Source organism: Bos indicus, chromosome 16 (assembly GCF_029378745.1).
Source record: "Bos indicus isolate NIAB-ARS_2022 breed Sahiwal x Tharparkar chromosome 16, NIAB-ARS_B.indTharparkar_mat_pri_1.0, whole genome shotgun sequence".
NCBI classification, from domain to species: domain Eukaryota; kingdom Metazoa; phylum Chordata; class Mammalia; order Artiodactyla; family Bovidae; genus Bos; species Bos indicus.
In genome coordinates, this window is record NC_091775.1 from 3,471,657 (window position 1) to 3,492,086 (window position 20,430).

At 50.0% G+C, this 20,430-nt stretch overlaps 1 protein-coding gene across 5 annotated transcripts in view; it reads right to left on the reverse strand.

Moving 5' to 3' along the window:
* SLC45A3 (solute carrier family 45 member 3) overlaps positions 1 to 20,430 on the reverse strand; it is a 53,534-nt gene that overhangs the window by 14,842 nt on the left and 18,262 nt on the right. The window contains exon 1 of one of the 5 annotated variants that reach the window (XM_070767822.1): positions 5,341 to 5,438. The exons of 1 other annotated variant lie outside the window; for it this stretch is intronic. The gene's annotated coding sequence lies outside the window, so the exon portion shown is untranslated. Of the gene's footprint in view, positions 1 to 1,721; positions 3,696 to 3,777; positions 4,721 to 4,879; positions 5,147 to 5,340; positions 5,439 to 20,430 lie in introns of those variants that run through there. 3 more of the 5 variants (XM_019976836.2, XM_019976834.2, XM_070767823.1) reach the window with 3 other exon arrangements.

Genomic DNA, 20,430 nt, shown 5'->3' on the forward strand with positions numbered 1-20,430 from the left:
AACCTCACCTCCCCCAGAGAAATGTCAGTGAGACTAAAGCCTGCCCACCCACCACCACTGAGCCCCCCTCTGTGCAAGCCCCGCTGTGAAGGGGCTGGGGATTGGGAAACAACCCACCAGCGCCCTTCAGAAGGGCCAAGATGCAGGCAAAGCACCATGAGGTGGTGCAGGCGTGCACGCTCCATGCTCTCCAGGGTTCCTGGAGGAGGCTGAGCCATGAAAGTCAGCAGGCAGGAACTATGCACAAAAGGCAATGTCCATAAAACACCGCCACGGGAGCCTGGGATTGCTATATGCACCTGCCTCTCCTTTTAGCCCCTTCCCAGTCAGGTGTCGCTTACTCCTTGGAAGGAAAGTTATGACCAACCTAGATAGCATATTCAAAAGTAGAGACATTACTTTGCCAACAAAGGTCCGTCTAGTCAAGGCTATGGTTTTTCCTGTGGTCATGTATGGATGTGAGAGTTGGACTGTGAAGAAGGCTGAGCGCCGAAGAATTGATGCTTTTGACCTGTGGTGTTGGAGAAGACTCTTGAGAGTCCCTTGGACTGCAAGGAGATCCAACCAGTCCATTCTGAAGGAGATCAGTCCTGGGATTTCTTTGGAAGGAATGATGCTAAAGCTGAAACTCCAGTACTTTGGCCACCTCATGTGAAGAGTTGACTCATTGAAAAGACTGATGCTGGGAGGGATTGGGGGCAAGAGGAGAAGGGGACGACAGAGGATGAGATGGCTGGATGGCATCACTGACTGGATGGACGTGAGTCTGAGTGAACTCCGGGAGTTGGTGATGGACAGGGAGGCCTGGCATGCTGTGATTCATGGGGTTGCAAAGAGTCGGACACGACTGAGCGACTGACCTGATCTGAGTCAGGTGTGGCGGGAAGAATACCAGACCTCAAATCATGGGACATGGGATATTCATCAGCACTGGGCCTGTTTTTATTTTCAAAGCAGCCATCATGTTCCAGTTACCTCCCCTGGCCCTCCCCTCCCTTTCACCTAAATCTTATCCAGCAAAAGTCCCCACGTCCCCCAGGGCTACCTGAACCTCGAGCTGCCAAGGACCCCTTTCTCCCAAACCCTGATGACACTCACTGGACACTGAGTGATGGATATGGTCCTCCTGGTCTCTGACTTGTAGTCCTTCCCTGTCTCCCACTCCACCAGCCCTTCAGCTCCTAGAAACCAAGGAGCATTGTCCCTGCTCAGGCCCTGCCAAGGGAGGTGCTCAACCAAGGGCCTTAAAGGTGAGGCTGATTCAGAATTCTTGTCTGATGGGATCCGACCAGTGTGTCCAGGTACACTGAAGGTGCTCTGCTCTAAGCCACAGGAGCCAGGAGCAGGAATCTAGATTGCCATACTCCCAGGGATGGGTCAGGCACTCCCAGCTTGAACGCTATTTGCTAACTCAAGTATGCTTGGGACGAGGGAGGCGGGGGCATAATAGAAAGCACTGGGGAAGGGGGTCTGTCTCTGGCTGACTGCTGCTGGGGGCATGCTGTCTGCCTAGACATTCATCTGGCCTGAATCTGATGACTGAGGGACTGCGGGCTATGAGACCAGAGGCTGGTGTCCAAACTCCATTCCAGCTGGCTCATCCCAGCTTCCTAGAGAGAATGACCTCTAGAATTAACAAAGAAGGCAAAAAGAACAAACGTACCAAGCACCTGGTCTGTGCAGGCTCCTTGCTAAATATGGTGATCTCATTTAATCCTTACCGTACTCTTGTAAGGTGGATACGATCATCTCCATTACAGACACAGAAACCAAGGCCAACAGGTGAGGTAGGCTTGTCTCCAACATCGGAAGCAAGAAGGCCCACAAGTCGCTAAGGGTCAGTGGCAAAATGTGGACTTCTTCCCGTGGGGGAGGAAACACAGACTGTGTAGCACAAAAAGGGCTTACACAGGAAGTTCTGGTCAGCCATCAGGACGATCCCGTGATGGCTCTGTCACCAGCCCCTGCCCCCAGGCGGGGACACTCAATACACTGGACAAAGCTCCACGCTGCAGCTCTGCTGCTGGGAGTCAAGTGGCATCACCGTTCAAGACACTGGGCCTGGTACCAACTGGTCCAGCCTCCGCCCTTGCTATCCAGCAAACAGGGCCCCGGACTGTTAACATACAGAAAGCCAGGCTGGGTTTTTCTTCTTGACACCAGAAAGCAAAGGGTTCCCAGGGCTGGGGCGGGAGGACAGAGCAGAACAGTAACTTCAGAACCCTCCCTCCTCTCGCACAGTTTCTCTAAAAACCAGAACACAAAAAGTCTTCTCTGCACAGAAGGCATTTAACCTTCCAGGCACTGTACCTTCATCATTTCATGGCACTTTCTTCCAACTTGAGGAAACAGGCAGGGCAGGGGTTTCTGGACTGATCGAAAAACAAGCCATGCACAGTACTGACAGGGAAGACACCAGGACGTCAAGTCCTGCTGTGTTCTTTGCACCGGACAAGTTCAACTGCAAGTGTGTCATTTACAGCTTACATACAGTTGTATACGGTATAATTCCCTTGCTAAGAAACTTTGGTTCCTGAGCATGAACCACAAGGACTGCCTCCATCGCTACCAAACAATAGCAGCTGACGTTATCACGGTGGCTGTGCTCAGAGCTTGAGATCGTCAGCTTGTTTAATCCTCACAATACTGCGAGGCAGGTACTGCTATCCTCATCTTACAGAGGAGGAAGCTGAGGCACAGATAGGTGAAGTAATTTGTGCAAAAGGAAATAAGACTGGGACTTCCCTCGTGGCCCAGCAGCTAAGGCTCTGCACTCCCAGTGCAGGAGGCCCAGGTTCGGTCCCTGGTCAGGGACCTAGAGTCCACATGCCACAGCTAAAGAGCCTGCATGCCACACCCAAGACCCAGTGCAGCTAAAAAAGTAAATAAAAGGAAACAGAATTCAAACCCAGGCTCTTAACTAGTCATACGGACTCCCCAGAGTACAGAAGGCCTTGATCCCAAAGAAACAAAGTCTACAGCAGAACCCAAGAACAGAGGCCCAGGGTGGGTGCTGTTGTCCACTAGGGCACACGTGTACATACAGTGGATATAGTTAACACCAGTTACCTGTAACTGACACTTGTTACCTATCAGGCACACAGTCCAGTGCTCTGTATGCATGGTTTAATAAAGCTGGAGTGCTTTCTACATTTTAGACATAGGAGTTGGTGATGGACAAGGAGGCCTGGCGTGCTGTGGTTCATGGGGTCGCAAAGAGTTAGACACGACTGAGCGACTGAACTGAACTGATGTGTACATATATTTATATTTGCTCCATTATTATTTAATAAATAACAAAGCTACAGAGTAGGAATTTTCATTATTACTGTCATGTCCATTTTGTAGCCAGGGATACTGAGACTTAAAAGATGTTACGTAACTTGCCCTTCATCCCTTAGCCTGTGGAGCAGCCAGGATATAAACACCTGACAATCTGGCTTGTTATCTATAATACTATGTTTCAGGCTCCAAGAGTCCTGATGAGAGCTTAATCTGCCTTTCAGAGTCCTCAAGAACAGCCGGCCTCTCTCCCTTTTCTCTCCAGAGCCCTGCCCAGGCTGAGAGAGGGGTATTCACGCTATCCCTCCAGCACCCAGCCTGGAGGTATCTCAGTGGCCACCGAGGATCACTGTGCAGCTCCTCATCCTCCTGAAGGACACCGCAGAGCCGGGAGAGGCACACTCCATGAGCAGACAGAAAAACTCCCACCCCCAACATGCCTGCACTAAATTGGAGCCTGAACGTCCACAGCTGTACTCACAGCTGTATTTTTACCTTCAGATTCATCCTGTGGACTCAAGTTCCATTTTTCTGGGCACTTTTAGAACAGAGTCCTGGTTTCGGACAAGCCTGGTGAGAGGAGATAAGGGAGGAATGGGAGGATGAGACCCGTATTTGTTGGCTGTGATCTCAAATAACTTTGCAATCTCACACTGGAAGAAGTTGCTCTATAGGGAAGGCTGGGGCAATCAGCAGCCTACACTTCCTGGCGCTGCCCTCCCCACCCCAACACGCCAGCCTGCGGCCGGGCCTCCGCGCAGGGGCGTCCAACACCAAGGCTGTCCCTCTCCGAAGTGAGCCCGGAAAGGCAGTCAGAAGCCTCCCAGGGCCTCATCAAGCCCCCGAAGAACGTTTTCAGGAGCCCAGCAAGGATCACTTTAGGCCCTGGTCCACGGACTGCGGCCAGCTGCAGACGGCAGCTTCGCCAGGATGGGGTTTGTGTTACAGCTGAAGAACAAGTCTGCACCAGGTACCCACCGGGCCAAACCCTACTGTACCCTCCAGTCTGGCCCCTGAGGAAAAAGATAGGGAGGTGTGGCCCTCGGGGCAGGGGGGGCGGGGGAGGGCGGGAAGCGGAGCAGATCAAGAGTGCCGGTCAGGAAGGCAGACACCGATTCAGGGGTCAAGGGCAAGGTCAACGCACAGTGATGCAGCGCCGGGGACCACAGGGGACCGGGGCAGACCTGGTCCTCACCCACGGGACCCGGCAGTTCCCTGGGGCCTTCCCCTGCAGGCCTGGCCCGGAGCCCTGCGACGCTGTGGTGGGTGCCCGGGGACCACCTCAGCACACCTGTTGGCTGCTCTCAGGATTTTCAGCAGCTCTGAGCCCGGGAGGCGAAGATAAGGACGCCCTTTCTTTCCCCCTCTCTTCTGACGGATAACCGAGGCTCAGGACGGCGCGCACACTGCAGCCCAGCTCTCGGCCCTGAGCCAAGCCCCAAGACTGACGTGCGAAAGGGCTCAGCCCCCTTTCCCTCCTCACAACCCCTCACTCCCCCCAGGCAAGCCGCCCGCGCCCGAGGACCCCGCGGCGTTCCGGCCGTCGGCCCCTTCCTCGGCTCCCAGGTCCCGGGCTGCGCGCGCCCCGGTGACTCACCCTGCCCCTTTCCGGTGAAGCCGAGACAAGGGAAGAAAATAAACGCAACTTTCCAAAGAAAACTCTGACGCGGGAGAAGGCCACCGGAGCGAGCGGCCGCTGCGCCCGCAGTCGGCCAGACCCGGGGCTCCAGGGAGGGGCCTCTCTCCGCCCGCCCCGCCGCCCGGTCGGTCGGGGACGCGGGGGACCCGGCGCCTCCAGCCTGGCCCGCCTCCGCGAGAGAAAGCGCGGCTCCGCGGGGGCCCCCGCAGCCCGCCCGCGGCAGGGCGAGGGGCGCGCCCCGGGAGCCTGCAGCCCGTCACACCCCCCGGGACTCGCGGAGCCAGCGCGCGGGCGCGGGACGGCCACCGCGCCGCCCCCTCCCCGAGGGCGCAACACACGCGCCGCCGCGGAGCCCGGCAGCGCCGCGCCCCTCCCCGCGCCGGGACCCTTCCCGCGGAGCGCGGCGGGCGCGCCCCTACCTGGCCGAGGCGGGCGCCTGTCACCCGGGGCCGCCGCGCGCGGGCTCGTCCCCCCCGCCGCCCCCAGCGCGCCAGCCGGCGGCTTTTAAATCTCCAGGTTACTCGGCGGGGGGAGAGAGCATGCGCGCTGGGGCGGCCCGGAGGGGGCGGGGCGAGGCGGGCCGAAGGTGGGGGGCTGCGGGGAGGGGGCGGGGTGGGGCCGGTACCCAGGGGAGGAAAGCGGGAGGTCCCCGAGCTGTCTTTGTAGCCGCGACCGCGACGGGCAGCCCCCGCGTGGCTCCCAGACTATCATTACCTAGGGCAGTACGCCGCCCCCTCGCCCTCGTCCTTGCCACCAAACATTTAGGTAGTACCTGCCCGGCTTCTCGGGGCGCCTCCGCTCCCCGCGGCCGGTCTGCAGCCATTACCCGCGCGAGCTATGCCGGCCAGCCCCTGGTCCCCCGGGCCGAGCCGCACCCCACCCACCCAGGACCAGCCCTTGCAAGAGATGTCGTATTCTCCCCGAGTTACTCTTCCTACTGTTTGCTGTTCTCGGAAGCAGAAAGAGCTTCCTGATGGCTCACTCAGTCCCTCTTTCTGAAGTTAAAAAAGATTTCAGATTTTTTTCTTTCTGCTTAAGGCTGTGTATCGGGAAAGGGGCGGGGGAAATAGGATATGTTGACAGTAAAATGTTCCCTTTATCAGCTGTTGAGCAAGGTCCCAGAAGATGCCTGTTTCCAGGATGCCTTTAACAAGACTGAACTGTGCAGGTGGGAGAGAACTGGGGGCCCAGGCTGCCCTTGGGGTGGGGGGCCCAGTTGTGTCTTTCTTCCTCCATGGAGTGGAGAGCACTCCGATTTATGTGCATTGTTGATTTGAATACTGTGAAATCAGGGGGAAGATGCTTTTGAAGGGGAGGACCTAGTTGACTGTAGCCATGGATCCAGCACCAAGGCACAGGGCTCCAAGGCTGGCCCTGACATCAACCAGGCATGATGTGGGAACAAGTCCCTTCCATATTCTGAGGCTGGGTAAGAAGGAGTTGGCCAGAGGGTCTCTAAGGGAACTTCCAATTGAAGGCAGAGAAGAATGGGAAATCTCGAAGGGAGAGAGGAACAGTGGAGCCCTGGTGATGGTGATGAGGAGAGTGGGCACAGGAGAGAGGAGAGGGAGAAAAAAACAAGAATCTCCTCTATTTTCTGGATCACTGAATAAGTTGCCTCTCTGGGCACACTTACCCCTCCCCCAGCCTCCCAGCAGGTGACCCTCCAGGGCTGCAATCGCTTTCCAAAGCCTTTGGCACACCCATTTGTGGCCAGCAGAGAGGATTGGGTGGAGTCCTGGGTCCCTTAGCTGGTGTCCCTCTTGCCCCAGAAAAGAGGGCAGCAGTCAGGAGGAATTCCAGGTCAGTTGGAAAATTACTGAGCCAGGAGAGCGTGGATGGTGGTTTTTTCCAGGCTTGGGGGAGGAGCACTGGGGGTGCAAGAGGGAGCAGGAGCCCACCCTCCCCTGACTAGGGGAGCCTGCATGCCTTGTGTCCTGAGAGGAGGAAGGGGGAGGAGGGCTCAGAGAGTGAGCTGACAGTGTCCTGTGAGATCCTGGCCCCCACCAGGGGTCTGGCCACCTGGATGAGTGCTGGCTCACCCCTCTGCACTGCCGGTGACCCTTCTTTACCAAACCAGGTGGGCAGACTGTCTAGGCCCCACCCAGCACAGGGGACTGGAGGACCCTCCGCTGGCAAGATGCTCCCTCCCCTTTTTCTGCTGCTGTAGCCTCATATAATAATAGTTAACTTTTACTGACTGTGCCAGTCGCCCTTCTAAATGCATTTCATGCATAAACTCATCCATTCCTCATAATGATGCAAGACATGGGTACCATTTTCAGATGAACTGAGGCAGTCACTCAGTCCAATTACTACTGCTAACACTACACACCCACACTCACATACAGTCTCTGAGCCCCAGAAACGAGGCAGAGGCAGTCCTGGCCAGTGACTTCCAAGCCTAAACGAAAGTTCTAACATCCACACCAGTTTCTCTGGGTTTCAGAGCCTCACTAAGTCAGCTGTGGAAAAACCACCGTGTCCCTTCCCCTTCTTCTGCTCCCCCTCCCCCACCACACACACACACACACACACACACACACACACACACACACACACACACATACACACACCCTACTCCCTAGCCACTTCCCATTTATAGGAAATGGGGGATGACGTGAGGAGCAAGGCATTCCTTGGGGAACTGCTAATAGTCTGGCTGGATATTGGAGAAACCAAAGATGCTGGCAAAAATGCATTAGCAACTTCTGCTCCATCCCCCACCCACAACCCCTTCCCATTATCCTTGGGCTCAGAGGAAGTGTCTTCCTCTTTCTACAGAGATAAGATACCCAGCTGGGGCTGGTTAGCCTGAAAAACGAAGGCTGAGAAGCCATGAAGAACCTAGAGTTCCCTTAATGTTTCCACCTGCCCTCCCATCTCCACCACCCAAAGGCTGTGGTCCTGGTGGAGAGGGCTCGTTGCTTCTTCCTCTGTTTGCCTTGGGATGATGGGTCAGCAGTCTCTTTAAGCATAAAGGCCACCAAACTGGCCCAAATCTTCACTGTGGACCTTGAACGGGGAGGGATGGAACCCAAGAATTCTGAACATAAGAATTCGATTTCTAGAATTTCTCTTGTGGAAGGATAACTAGAGATACGTATCTCAAGGAGATCCAACCAGTCCATTCTAAAGGAATTCAATCCAGAATATTCATTGGAAGGACTGATGCTGAAGCTGAAACTCCAATACTTTGGCCACCTGATGCGAAGAACTGACTCACTGGAAAAGACCCTGATGCTGGGAAAGATTGAAGGTGGGAGGAGAAGGGGACGACAGAGGATGAGATGCTTGGATGGCATCACCGACTCAATGGACATGAGTTTGAGCACGCTCTAGGAGTTGGTGATGGACAGGGAAGCCTGGGCTGCTGCAGTCCATGGGGTCACAAAGAGTCAGACACAACTGAGCGACTGAACTGATGTATATCAGAAGTATGTACAAGATGTTCATCTCATCATCCTTCATGATAGTGAAAAAGTAGAAACAATTTAAATGTAGACTAATAAGCCATTGGCTGGGTAAATTACAGCAAATCCACATAATGGACATTGTTGTTGTTGTTCAGCTGCTCAGTTGCGTCCAACTCTGCAACCGCAAGGACTGCAGCACACCAGACTTCCCTGTCCCTCACTGTCTCCCAGAGTTTGCTCAGATTCACTCCATTGAGTTTGTGATGCTGTTTAACCATGTCATCCTCTGCCAGACTGTTCTCCTTTTGCCTTCAATCTTTCCCAGCATCAGGGTCTTTTCCAATGAGTCGGCTCTTCGAATCAAGTGGCCGAAGTGTTGGAGCTTCAGCTTCAGTATAAGTCCCTCCAATGAATATTCAGGGTTCATTTCCTTTAGGATTGACTGGTTTGATCTCCTTGCAGTCCAAGGGACTCTCAAGAGTCTTCTCCAGCACCATAATTCAAAAGCATCAATTCTTCAGCACTCAGCCTTCTTTATGGTCCAACTCTCACACCCATACATAATGGAACATTATGCTTCCATTAAAAATGATAATAACATTGTAAAGTAATTAGCCTCCAATTAAAATAAATAAATTTATATTAAAAAATGATAATAACAGAATAATTTAATTGAATGGGAAAATGCTTATGCTATATTACTGATAAAAATAGCTGGGTACAAAATAGTATGCACAGTAGGGTGTACATTGTTAAAAATTAGGTTTATACTGGGACTTCCCTGGTGATCCAGTGGCTCCAAGCTCCTAATGCAGGGGGCCCAGGATCAATCCCTGGCTGGGGAACTGGATCCCACATGCCACAATTAAGAGTTCGCAAGCTGCAACTAAGGATCCCACAATGCAGATCAGTGCTCCCACATACTGCAATCTGATATCCTGGATTGGATTTGGGACAGAAAAGGAACATTAGTAAAAAAAACTGGTGGAATCTGAATAGTCTACTGGTTAGTGAATAGTTCTCCACCAGTGTTAATTTCTCAGTTTTTTTTTTTTATTTTTATTTTATTTTTAAACTTTACATAATTGTATTAGTTTTGCCAAATATCAAAATGAATCCGCCACAGGTATACATGTGTTCCCCATCCTGAACCCTCCTCCCTCCTCCCTCCCCATACCATCCCTCTGGGTCATCCCAGTGCACTAGCCCCAAGCATCCAGTATTGTGCATCGAACCTGGACTGGCAACTCGTTTCATACATGATATTTTACATGTTTCAATGCCATTCTCCCAAATCTCCCCACCCTCTCCCTCTCCCACAGAGTCCATAAGACTGTTCTATACATCAGTGTCTCTTTTGCTGTCTCGTACACAGGGTTATTGTTACTATCTTTCTAAATTCCATATATATGCGTTAGTATACTGTATTGGTGTTTTTCTTTCTGGCTTACTTCACTCTGTATAATAGGCTCCAGTTTCATCCACCTCATTAGAACTGATTCAAATGTATTCTTTTTAATGGCTGAGTAATACTCCATTGTGTATATGTACCACAGCTTTCTTATCCATTCATCTGCTGATGGACATCTAGGTTGCTTCCATGTCCTGGCTATTATAAACAGTGCTGCGATGAACACTGGGGTACACGTGTTTCTTTCCCTTCTGGTTTCCTCAGTGTGTATGCCCAGCCGTGGGATTGCTGGATCATAAGGCAGTTCTATTTCCAGTTTTTTAAGGAATCTCCACACTGTTCTCCATAGTGGCTGTACTAGTTTGCATTCCCACCAACAGTGTAAGAGGGTTCCCTTTTCTCCACACCCTCTCCAGCATTTATTATTTGTAGACTTTTGGACTGCAGCCATTCTGACTGGTGTGAGATGGTACCTCATTGTGGTTTTGATTTGCATTTCTCTGATAATGAGTGATGTTGAGCATCTTTTCATGTGTTTGTTAGCCATCTGTATGTCTTCTTTGGAGAAATGTCTATTTAGTTCTTTGGCCCATTTTGGGGGCCAAAAAAAAAAAAAAAAAAAAGAAATAAAAGGAATCCAAATTGGAAAAGAAGAAGTAAAACTCTCACTGTTTGCAGATGACATGATCCTCTACATAGAAAACCCTAAAGACTCCACCAGAAAATTACTAGAACTAATCAATGACTATAGCAAAGTTGCAGGATATAAAATCAACACACAGAAATCCCTTGCATTCCTATACACTAATAATGAGAAAACAGAAAGAGAAATTAAGGAAACAATTCCATTCACCATTGCAATGGAAAGAATAAAATACTTAGGAATATATCTACCTAAAGAAACTAAAGACCTATACATAGAAAACTATAAAACACTAGTGAAAGAAATCAAAGAGGACGCTAATAGATGGAGAAATATACCATGTTCATGGACTGGAAGAATCAATATAGTGAAAATGAGTATACTACCCAAAGCAATTTATAGATTCAATGCAATCCCTATCAAGCTACCAACGGTATTCTTCACAGAGCTAGAACAAATAATTTCACAATTTGTATGGAAATACAAAAAGCCTTGAATAGCCAAAGCGATCTTGAGAAAGAAGAATGGAACTGGAGGAATCAACCTACCTGACTTCAGGCTCTACTACAAAGCCACACTTATCAAGACAGTATGGTACTGGCACAAAGACAGAAATATAGATCAATGGAACAAAATAGAAAGCCCAGCAATAAATCCATGCACATATGGACACCTTATCTTTGACAAAGGAGGCAAGAATATACAATGGATTAAAGACAATCTCTTTAACAAGTGGTGCTGGGAAATCTGGTCAACCACTTGTAAAAGAATGAAACTAGAACACTTTCTAACACCATACACAAAAATAAACTCAAAATGGATTAAAGATCTAAACGTAAGACCAGAAACTATAAAACTCCTAGAGGAGAACATAGGCAAAACACTCTCTAACATACATCACAGCAGGATCCTCTATGAACCACTTCCCAGAATATTGGAAATAAAAGCAAAAATAAACAAATGGGACCTAATTAACCTTAAAAGCTTCTGCACATCAAAGGAAACTATTAGCAAGGTGAAAAGACAGCCTTCGGAATGGGAGAAAATAATAGCAAATGAAGCAAATGACAAACAACTAATCTCAAAAATATACAAGCAACTCCTACAGCTCAACTCCAGAAAAATAAATGACCCAATCAAAAAAATGGGCCAAAGAACTAAATAGACATTTCTCCAAAGAAGACATACAGATGGCTAATTTCTCAGTTTGGATTATTATACTCTGATGTTAACATCAGAGCTTCCTTGGTGGCTCAACAGTAAAGAACCCACCTGCCAATGCAGAAGACACGGGTTGGATCCCTGAATCAGGAAGATAGCCTGGGGAAGGAAATGGCAACCCACTCCAGTATTCTTGCCTATGGGAAATCCCATAGACAGAGAAGACTGGCGAGCTATAGTCCACTGGGTCACAAAGAATCAGACACAACTTAGCAACTAAACAACAAAAACATCAGGGAAAACTTGTTGAAGGGTATATGGGAAATCTGTATGACTTTTGCAACTTTTCTGTAAATCTAAAAGTATTACAAAATAAAAAGTTTTAAAAACTAGGTGAATATCCACAGAAAAGCTTTAAGAGGACATAGCCAAAATGTGAACTCTGGGTTTCAATGAATGGGATGGATGATTTTGATAGGGCAGCAGGAGGTTAGGAAAATCTTTCTGTAGTGGATCATAAATTGCTTTTGTAAATGGAAAGAAAAGAATCAATAAATATTATTTTTTTAAAGGAAAAGAATAAAATAAAGAAAGAGGAAGGAGCCGTCACCCATGGGCTGCTCCCCAGTGGGGACTCTTGCACCCCATTTCTGCTCAGAGGTTAGGGACTGGGAGATCGGGGGCCGGAGCAGGAAAACCACCCCCAGGGCCTCCTTAACTGAGAGGTTTAGAGTGCTTTGGGTGAAGAAATAGGATGGAGCAGTTTGAAAGGGGGGTCTAACCCCACACTTGGGCCATATTTCCACCATCACAAACACTCCGCAAGCACAGAGGGGAGGAAACAGAACGTGCTGAGAGAAGAGCTGGACAGCTGCCTCTTCCCCCTTAAATCTCAAGCTTGGCAGTGACAGTGGCCTCTAGGTCCTCATGTGGCCCCTGAGGGTCACTGCTAGAAGGTAGAGCTTTAAAATCGCTGGCAAATGCAGTCCCTGCTATGCAGCTGGGGACAGTCCAATCTGAGTGGTAACACATACAGGGAAATGTCTGAAACAACACCAACACTTTTAAGGGTACTTTCTTCAGGACACTTCCCTCTGACCGTGAAGAAACAGAAACTCTTCTACAAAGAGAACTTTCCTCTGGAGTTAAACTTCCTTCTGAGTCCTCCTCCCAGCCGCACCAGGCGCCCAGGGAATCAGGGGAGACACCAAAATTGCCTTCAAAGCAGAGAGATCCAGCTGAATAGGGATCAGAGGTAGACAAATGCTGAGTCCGTTCTTCCATGAAAACATGTCGGCTTTTCTGCAGGCAAGGTCAGTGTCAGATGGGAATGGCTTCAGAGGGCCAGCCTAGACCAGAGGACAGTCTCAGGGACAGAACACAGGTAAGTTCACCAAGGGGCAGGACCCAAGCAGCTTTGAGCAGATTCAGCATGGCAGGGACATTTGCAGGGCTCTTTACCTTGGTAAGGTGCAGCGGCTGCACTTTGCTGGAGCAGCCCTGAAGAGATACCCATGTCCAAGGTAAGAGAAACCGAGGTAAGACGGTAGGCGCTGAGAGTGGGCATCAGAGGGCAGACAGACTGAAACCACAATCACAGACAACTAGCCAATCTGATCACATGGACCACAGCCTTGTTTAACTCAATGAAACTAAGCCATGCTGTGTGGGGCCACCCAAGACGGACGGGTCATGGTGGAGAGTTCTGACAGAATGTGGTCCTCTGGAGAAGGGAATGGCAAACCACTTCAGTATTCTTGCCTTGAGAACCCCATGAACAGTATGAAAAGGCAAAATGATAGAATACTAAAAAAAAAAAAAAAATGATAGGATACTGAAAGAGGAACTCCCCAGGTCAGTAGGTGCCCAATATACTACTGGAGATCAGTGGAGAAATAACTCCAGAAAAAAATGAAGGGATGGAACCAAAACAAAAACAACACCCAGTTGGATGGGACTGGTGATAGAAGCAAGGTCTGATGCTGTAAAGAGCAATATTGATAGGAACCTGGAATGTTAGGTCCATGAATCAAGGCAAATTGGAACTGGTCAAATAGGAGATGGCAAGAGTGAACATCAACATTTTAGGAATCAGCAAACTAAGATGGACTGGAATGGGTGAATTTAACTCAGATGACCATTATATCTACTACTGTGGGCAGGAATCCCTTAGAAGAAATGGAGTAGCCATCATGGTCAACAAAAGAGTCCAAAATGCAGTACTTGGATGCAATCTCAAAAATGACAGAATGATCTCTGTTTGTTTCCAAGGCAAACCATTCAATATCACAGTAATCCAAGTCTATGCCCTGACCAGTGACACTGAAGAAGCTGAAGTTGAACGGTTCTATAAAGACCTACAAGACCTTCTAGAACTAAGACCCAAAAAAGATGTCCTTTTCATTATAGGGGACTGGAATGCAAAAGTAGGAAGTCAAGAAACACCTGGAGTAACAGGCAGATTTGGCCTTGGAGTACAGAATGAAGCAGGGCAAAGGCTAATAGAGTTCTGCCAAGAGAATGCACTGGTCATAGCAAACACCCTCTTCCAACAACACAAGAGAAGACTCTACACATGGACATCACCAGATGGTCAACACCGAAATCAGATTGATTATATTCTTTTCAGCAAAAGATGGAGAAGCTCTATACAGTCCACAAAAACAAGACCAGGAGCTGACTGTGGCTCAGACCATGAACTCCTTATTGCCAAATTCAGACTTAAATTGAAGAAAGTAGGGAAAACCACTAGACCATTCAGGTATGACCTAAATCAAATCCCTTGTGACTATACAGTGGAAGTGAGAAATAGATTTAAGGGACTAGATCTGATAGACAGAGTGCCTGATGAACTATGGACGGAGGTTCGTGACATTGTACAGGAGACAGGAATCAAGACCGTCCCCAAGAAAAAGAAATGCAAAAAAGCAAATTGTCTGTGTCAGGAGGCCTTACAAATAGCTGTGAAAAGAAGAGAAGCCAAAAGCAAAGGAGAAAAGGAAAGATATACCAATTTGAATGCAGATTTCCAAAGAATAGCAAGGAGAAATAAGAAAGCCTTCCTCAGCAATCAATGCAAAGAGAGGAAAACAATAGAATGGGAAAGACTAGAGATCTCTTCAAGAAAATTAGAGATACCAAGGGAACATTTCATGCAAAGATGGGCTCGATAAAGGACAGAAATGGTATGGACCTAACAGAAGCAGAAGATATTAAGAAGAGGTGGCAAGAATACACAGAAGAACTGTACAAAAAAGAGCTTCGCGACCCAGATAATCACAATGGTGTGATCACTCACCTAGAGCCAGACATTCTGGAATGTGAAGTCAAGTGGGCCTTAGAAAGCATCACTACGAACAAAGCTAGTGGAGGTGATGGAATTCCAGTTGAGCTATTTCAGTTCCTGAAAGATGATGCTGTGAAAGTGCTGCACTCAGTATGTCAGCAAATGGAAAACTCAGCAGTGGCCACAGGACTGGGAAAGGTCAGTTTTCATTCCAATCCCAAAGAAAGGCAATGCCAAAGAATGCTCAAACTACCGCACAATTGCACTCATCTCACACACTAGTAAAGTAATGCTCAAAATTCTCCAAGCCAGGCTTCAGCAATACGTGAACCGTGAACTTCCAGATGTTCAAGTTGGTTTTAGAAAAGGCAGAGGAATCAGAGATCAAATTGCCCACATCCGCTGGATCATCGAAAAAGCAAGAGAGTTCCAGAAAAACATCTATTTCTGCTTTATTGACTATGTCAAAGCCTTTGACTGTGTGGATCAGCACAAACTGTGGAAAATTCTGAAAGAGATGGGAATACCAGACCATCTGACCTGCCTCTTGAGAAACCTGTATACAGGTCCAGAAGCAGCAGTTAGAACTGGACATGGAACAACAGACTGGTTCCAAATAGGAAAAGGAGTACGTCAAGGCTGTATATTGTCACCCTGCTTATTTAGCTTCTATGCAGAGTACATCATGAGAAATGCTGGGCTGGATGAAGAACAAGCTGGAATCAAGATTGCCAGGAGAAATATCAATAACCTCAGATATGCAGATGACACCACCCTTATGGCAGAAAGTGAAAAAGAACTAAAGAAACTCTTGATGAAAGTGAAAGAAGAGAGTTAAAAAATTGGCTTGAAGCTCAACATTCAGAAAACTAAGATCATGGCATCTGGTCCTATCACTTCATGGCAGATAGATGGGGAAACAGTGGAAACAGTGACTGACTTTATTTTTTTGGGCTCCAAAATCACTGCAGATGGTGATTGCAGCCATGAAATTAAAAGATGCTTACTCCTTGGAAGGAAAGTTATGAACAACCTAGACAGCATATTAAAAAGCAGAGACATTACTTTGTCAACAAAGTTCCATCTATTCAAGGCTATGGTTTTTCCAGTGGTTACGGATGGATGTGAGAGTTGGACTATAAAGAAAGCTGAGCACCGAAGAAATGATGCTTTTGAACTGTAGTGTTGGAAAAGACTCTTGAGAGTCCCTTGGACTGCAAGGAGATCCAATCAGTCCATCCTAAAGAAGACCAGTTCTGGGTGTTCATTGGAAGGACTGATATTGAAATTGAAACTCCAATACTTTGGCCACCTGATGCAAAGAGTGGACTCATTGGAAAAGACCCTGATGCTGGGAAAGATTGAGGGCAGAAGGGGACGACAGAGATGGTTGGATGGCATCACTGACTCAATGGATATGGGTTTGGGTGGACTCTGGGAGTTGGTGATAGACAGGGAGGCCTGACGTGCTACAGTTCATGCGGTTGCAAAGAGCTGGACGCGACTGAGCGACTGAACTCAACTGAACTTACCTTGGTGGCTCAGATGGTAAAGCATCTGCCTGCAATGCGGGAGACCCAGGTTCAATCCCTGGGTTGGGAGGATCCCCTGGAGTAGGAAATGGTAACCCACTCCAGTATTCTTGCCTGGAGAATCCCATGGATGGAGGAGACTTGTAGGCTATAGTCCATGGCCTACTCACAAAGAGTTGGACACGACTGAGCAACTTCACTTCAGAGGTACCAGGTAAGGGTGAGCCTGGATGAACACCATAGTCTTTTCCAGCTCTGAGAGCTAGTGAAACCCATCCGACATTGCTCTCAAAGGCCAGAACTGAGTCCTGTAGCTTCTTAGATTTTCAGGGCATCAGCAGAATTCTCCCAGTCAAGGAGCCTAGAATTGGAGCCGTGATGGCTTAGTTGTAGAAACCTAAGTAACGGGAAGGGTTGGAGCTGGGGGTGGAATGCTTGATGGGACTCGTTCAGGGCAGCGAAGCAGAGGCAGAAAAGGTGATGCTGTCTCCTTCCCCCTAAGGGTTCCAGGAGTGAACCCAACCACTTCCCTAGAAGTCCTTAGTGGGGAAGACACTTAGTTAACTGGGCTGGGTTCTAAAATGCCTGGAGCAAGGAGGTGATTCTGTCACAGTGAAAAACTCTCAGGATTTCAGACTGCCTAAGGGGCTAACTGCAGGGAAGCGGGCTGAGAATGGGGAGTGCCAGCCAGAGGCTACAGATCTCTGCCTGCTCCACGCCCCCCGGAGACCTTTTACCAGCATCAGTGAGAAGCTGCTCTGGTGGAAAATGTGTGGGCCCTGGAATCAGGCAGACCCAGCACCGTCTACTGTGCATCCAGGCATTCACTTCTTCAGCAAACATTTATTAAATAACAATTACCAATCAGGCTCAGTGCTAGGACATAGTCACTTTGTGCCTGCAAGCAAGTCATTTAATCCCAGAGTCTTTATTTTTATGCAGAAAGCTTATTGGGAAGAATGCAAGGCTACAGCATAAATAATGCATTTAGAGGAGAATCTCAATGCATGTTTGTTCACTCTGCCTTATGTACCGGTTTCTCAATGTGATTTAGGAGATGAGGAAGGACATACGAGGTGTGTGTCTGCCCTCGTGGAGGTTACAGTCTACTCTGGGAACTAGAAAGTGGTGAGAAAACATGATTCAGCAACACATCAGCAAGTGCAAAAGTGTCGAGGCTAGAACCGCATTCCAGAGGTCAAACATGATCCAAGTTTAGTGGTATAACCCCAGGGAAGCGGAGAAGTTCTGAGCGGGGTTTTGAGGCCAGCGTGCTGGTGATGGTGAGAGATAATTACTTGTTTCTGTGCTATACTTAAAGACTTACAAACATTTTCACCAAGATCAGCAGGTTTGATTCTCACAAATACCTTTAAGGTAGGCAGGTTCCACCTCCTTTTACGGATGGGAAAACTGAGGTCAAGCACCTGCCCGGGGAGGTGGAGCTGAAGTCAGGGGGCCCGAGGCCCCTCATCTGGGTCACTCAGGCCCTGGTTGCCCTGGTCCCCTGTCTTGCAGCAGAAGGCAGCGCTCAGAGCTCGCTCACTCATCTTGTTCCTGGAGCAGCAGCAGCAGCAGGTGGACGGAGCCCGGATCAGGAAGCCGAGACGCTCAGAGGGGTTTAGTTGCCAGCTGTGCCTCTACACTCTACAGAGATGGGGGAAGAGGGGTCAAGCGAGGGCCAGGAGGTCATGAGGGAAGAGACCTAGGGAAGAGGCCTCGGGGTCTCATTCCCATTATCCCCGTGGGCTGACTTTTCCACTGCAAGCTGGGATAAAAGAGGAGGCCGCTATCCCCACCAGGAGATTCTCTCACACTCTTTACTCAACCAGAGACGAGGAGGGCCAAACAAGAGAAAGAACAGTAGAAGTGCAGCAAGAAGGACGGGAGTCTGATTGGAGGAGGGACTGCCCTCGGCACGTGAGGTAAGATGTGGAATCTCGAAACTGCTTTCTCTAAGCATTCCGGAGGTCAGGGCAGTGCAGCAGCCCAAGGATTGAGGGGAGCTTCCCTGCAACAGGCCCCACCTGAGTGGGCAGCTTTGGCCATTCTGGAAGGGCTGACCTGAATGTGCCAGGAGTGGTGAGAGACAGGATGGAGTTGGACTGACTTTTGGCAGGACTTACTGCTGTACCCAGATGTGTGTGTGTGTCTGCAGGGAAGAGGAAACTGATACTAATGTAAATGCCTATAAAGCCATTCTCACGGTCCTGCTCCTGATGCAATGCTCAAGGTAATAAGCAAGAGAGTAATGAATAACTAGATTGTGAACGAGCCTCTTGCCTCAGGTTGTGGTACTGCTTTTGCACAATCCGTCCCCAGGCCTGCAGGGAAGAGAGGCACAGATACACCTGGTTCAGGGGTGTGGGCGGGGTCGCCAGCCCCCAGACTCTGCAGCTCCTGGGGGCCAGGAGGAAGTCATGGGAGGGGCCCCTTGGTTGGGCTCCCAGGCCAGGAAATGGAGCAGGGAACAAGCCACAAAATCTCTATCCTGGAATTTGTTTGGTTTTTCTTCTCTTTAATTGATTGCAGAGTGCCTCCCAGGGCTGCCATGTGCAGTTGAAGCTGTTTTTCACTTCACAAGCGCAACTAGGCAAGGCTGGTGGTCACACCTACCTTTGCCGAATTTGCACGAAGGCCCCTCGTGGGCTGGCTGCAGCCCCTGCACCCACGGCAGGCCAGGCACTTGCAGCGCTGGGACGCCTTCGGGCCTCTCCCCGCCCCTCTCCAGTGCCCTCTTCTCCTCCTAACCCATTTTATCTAATCTTACGCCCACATCCAGAATAGACTGTCTAGAGCCTTGGAGGGGTCCACAGATCACAGACGCTGGAGTTAGACTAACATGGGCTTGCTGGCCTCCCTAGAGGTGAACTTGGGGCAAATGACTTAACTCTGCTGAGGCTAGGTGGTCCCCTGCAAACGCGGAGGATCGTACCAATCCCCAGGGTTGTGTGAGAGCCAGAGAGGGCTTCGTTCTGTGCTTGACACAGAGCTGTGCATAGTCCCTGCCCTGTTCCCGTCTTCCCTGCCTCCTGCCCAGACTCAGGGCTGCGGCCAGTCCTCCTCAGTCTATGACAGTCGGGGTCCTTGCAGGTAAATGGCACAGTTTTCAAAGCACTCACACTGACATCTCCCCTGTGCGTCTCACTCTCGGAGCAGTGGACAGGAAGGTGTCTGCGGTTTATGGGGGACCGGGGACCCAGCCCTGAGAGGTGGTTCACTGGGGGTGATGTGCCCGCAGAGGGGTAGAACTGGCCTTGAACCCAAGGCTCACAGCCTTGGTGCTGAGCTCCCAGCGATCACATGGGGCGGGGGTGGGGGGCAGTGAAGGTTCTAGAATTTTACCAACACCTTTTCAGAATAAAGGGGGAGAGAGGCAGGCGTCTCCTGCAATCCACACATTTTCAACCTGTCCTCCTCCACCCTGCCAGCCCTGAGTGGGTGAGCAGCCCAAGAGAGCAGAGGACCAGGAGAAGCTGTTGCACCAGCCCTGGCGGGAAGCAGACCACAATCTCCATCTAACTGCCGGGCACCACCGGAAGGCCGGGCCGACGGGGCGATGCCCAGATCAGACCACAGGCGGAGGCCCGATGTGATGTGGGCCTGTGATAGCGCCTCCGGAGCCTGCCAGCCGGGGAGCAAACCCTCCTCTCAAGGCCTCCAGCCCCCTCCAACTGCTCAGGGTGGGTGATGGTTAGGCTTTCAGAGGCGGTCAGCCACGTGGGGCCCGTCTCGCCACTGCTGTAACGGCAGCCTCCCGCCGTCTGGTAGACGGTGTGGGCGCCAAGACCACAGCTCGCTCCTGAGAACGCTCCTCCTGGGCTCCACAGTTTCCTAAGCCGGTTCACACGCGCCGTGTTGCTCAGTTCTCATGAAGACCTTGGCAGGCAAGCGCAGAACAGAAATGCCAACTTGGAGGAGTAGAAAGGGACCTGCCAGGGCCGCACGGCCGTGAGTGCTAGGGGGGTGTCTCCTTCTGAGGGGGGTGACCACAGGGGGACAGGCTGTGGATGCTGAGACTGGAGCCCAGAGATAGGTCCATGCCCTGCTCTCTGCTCCC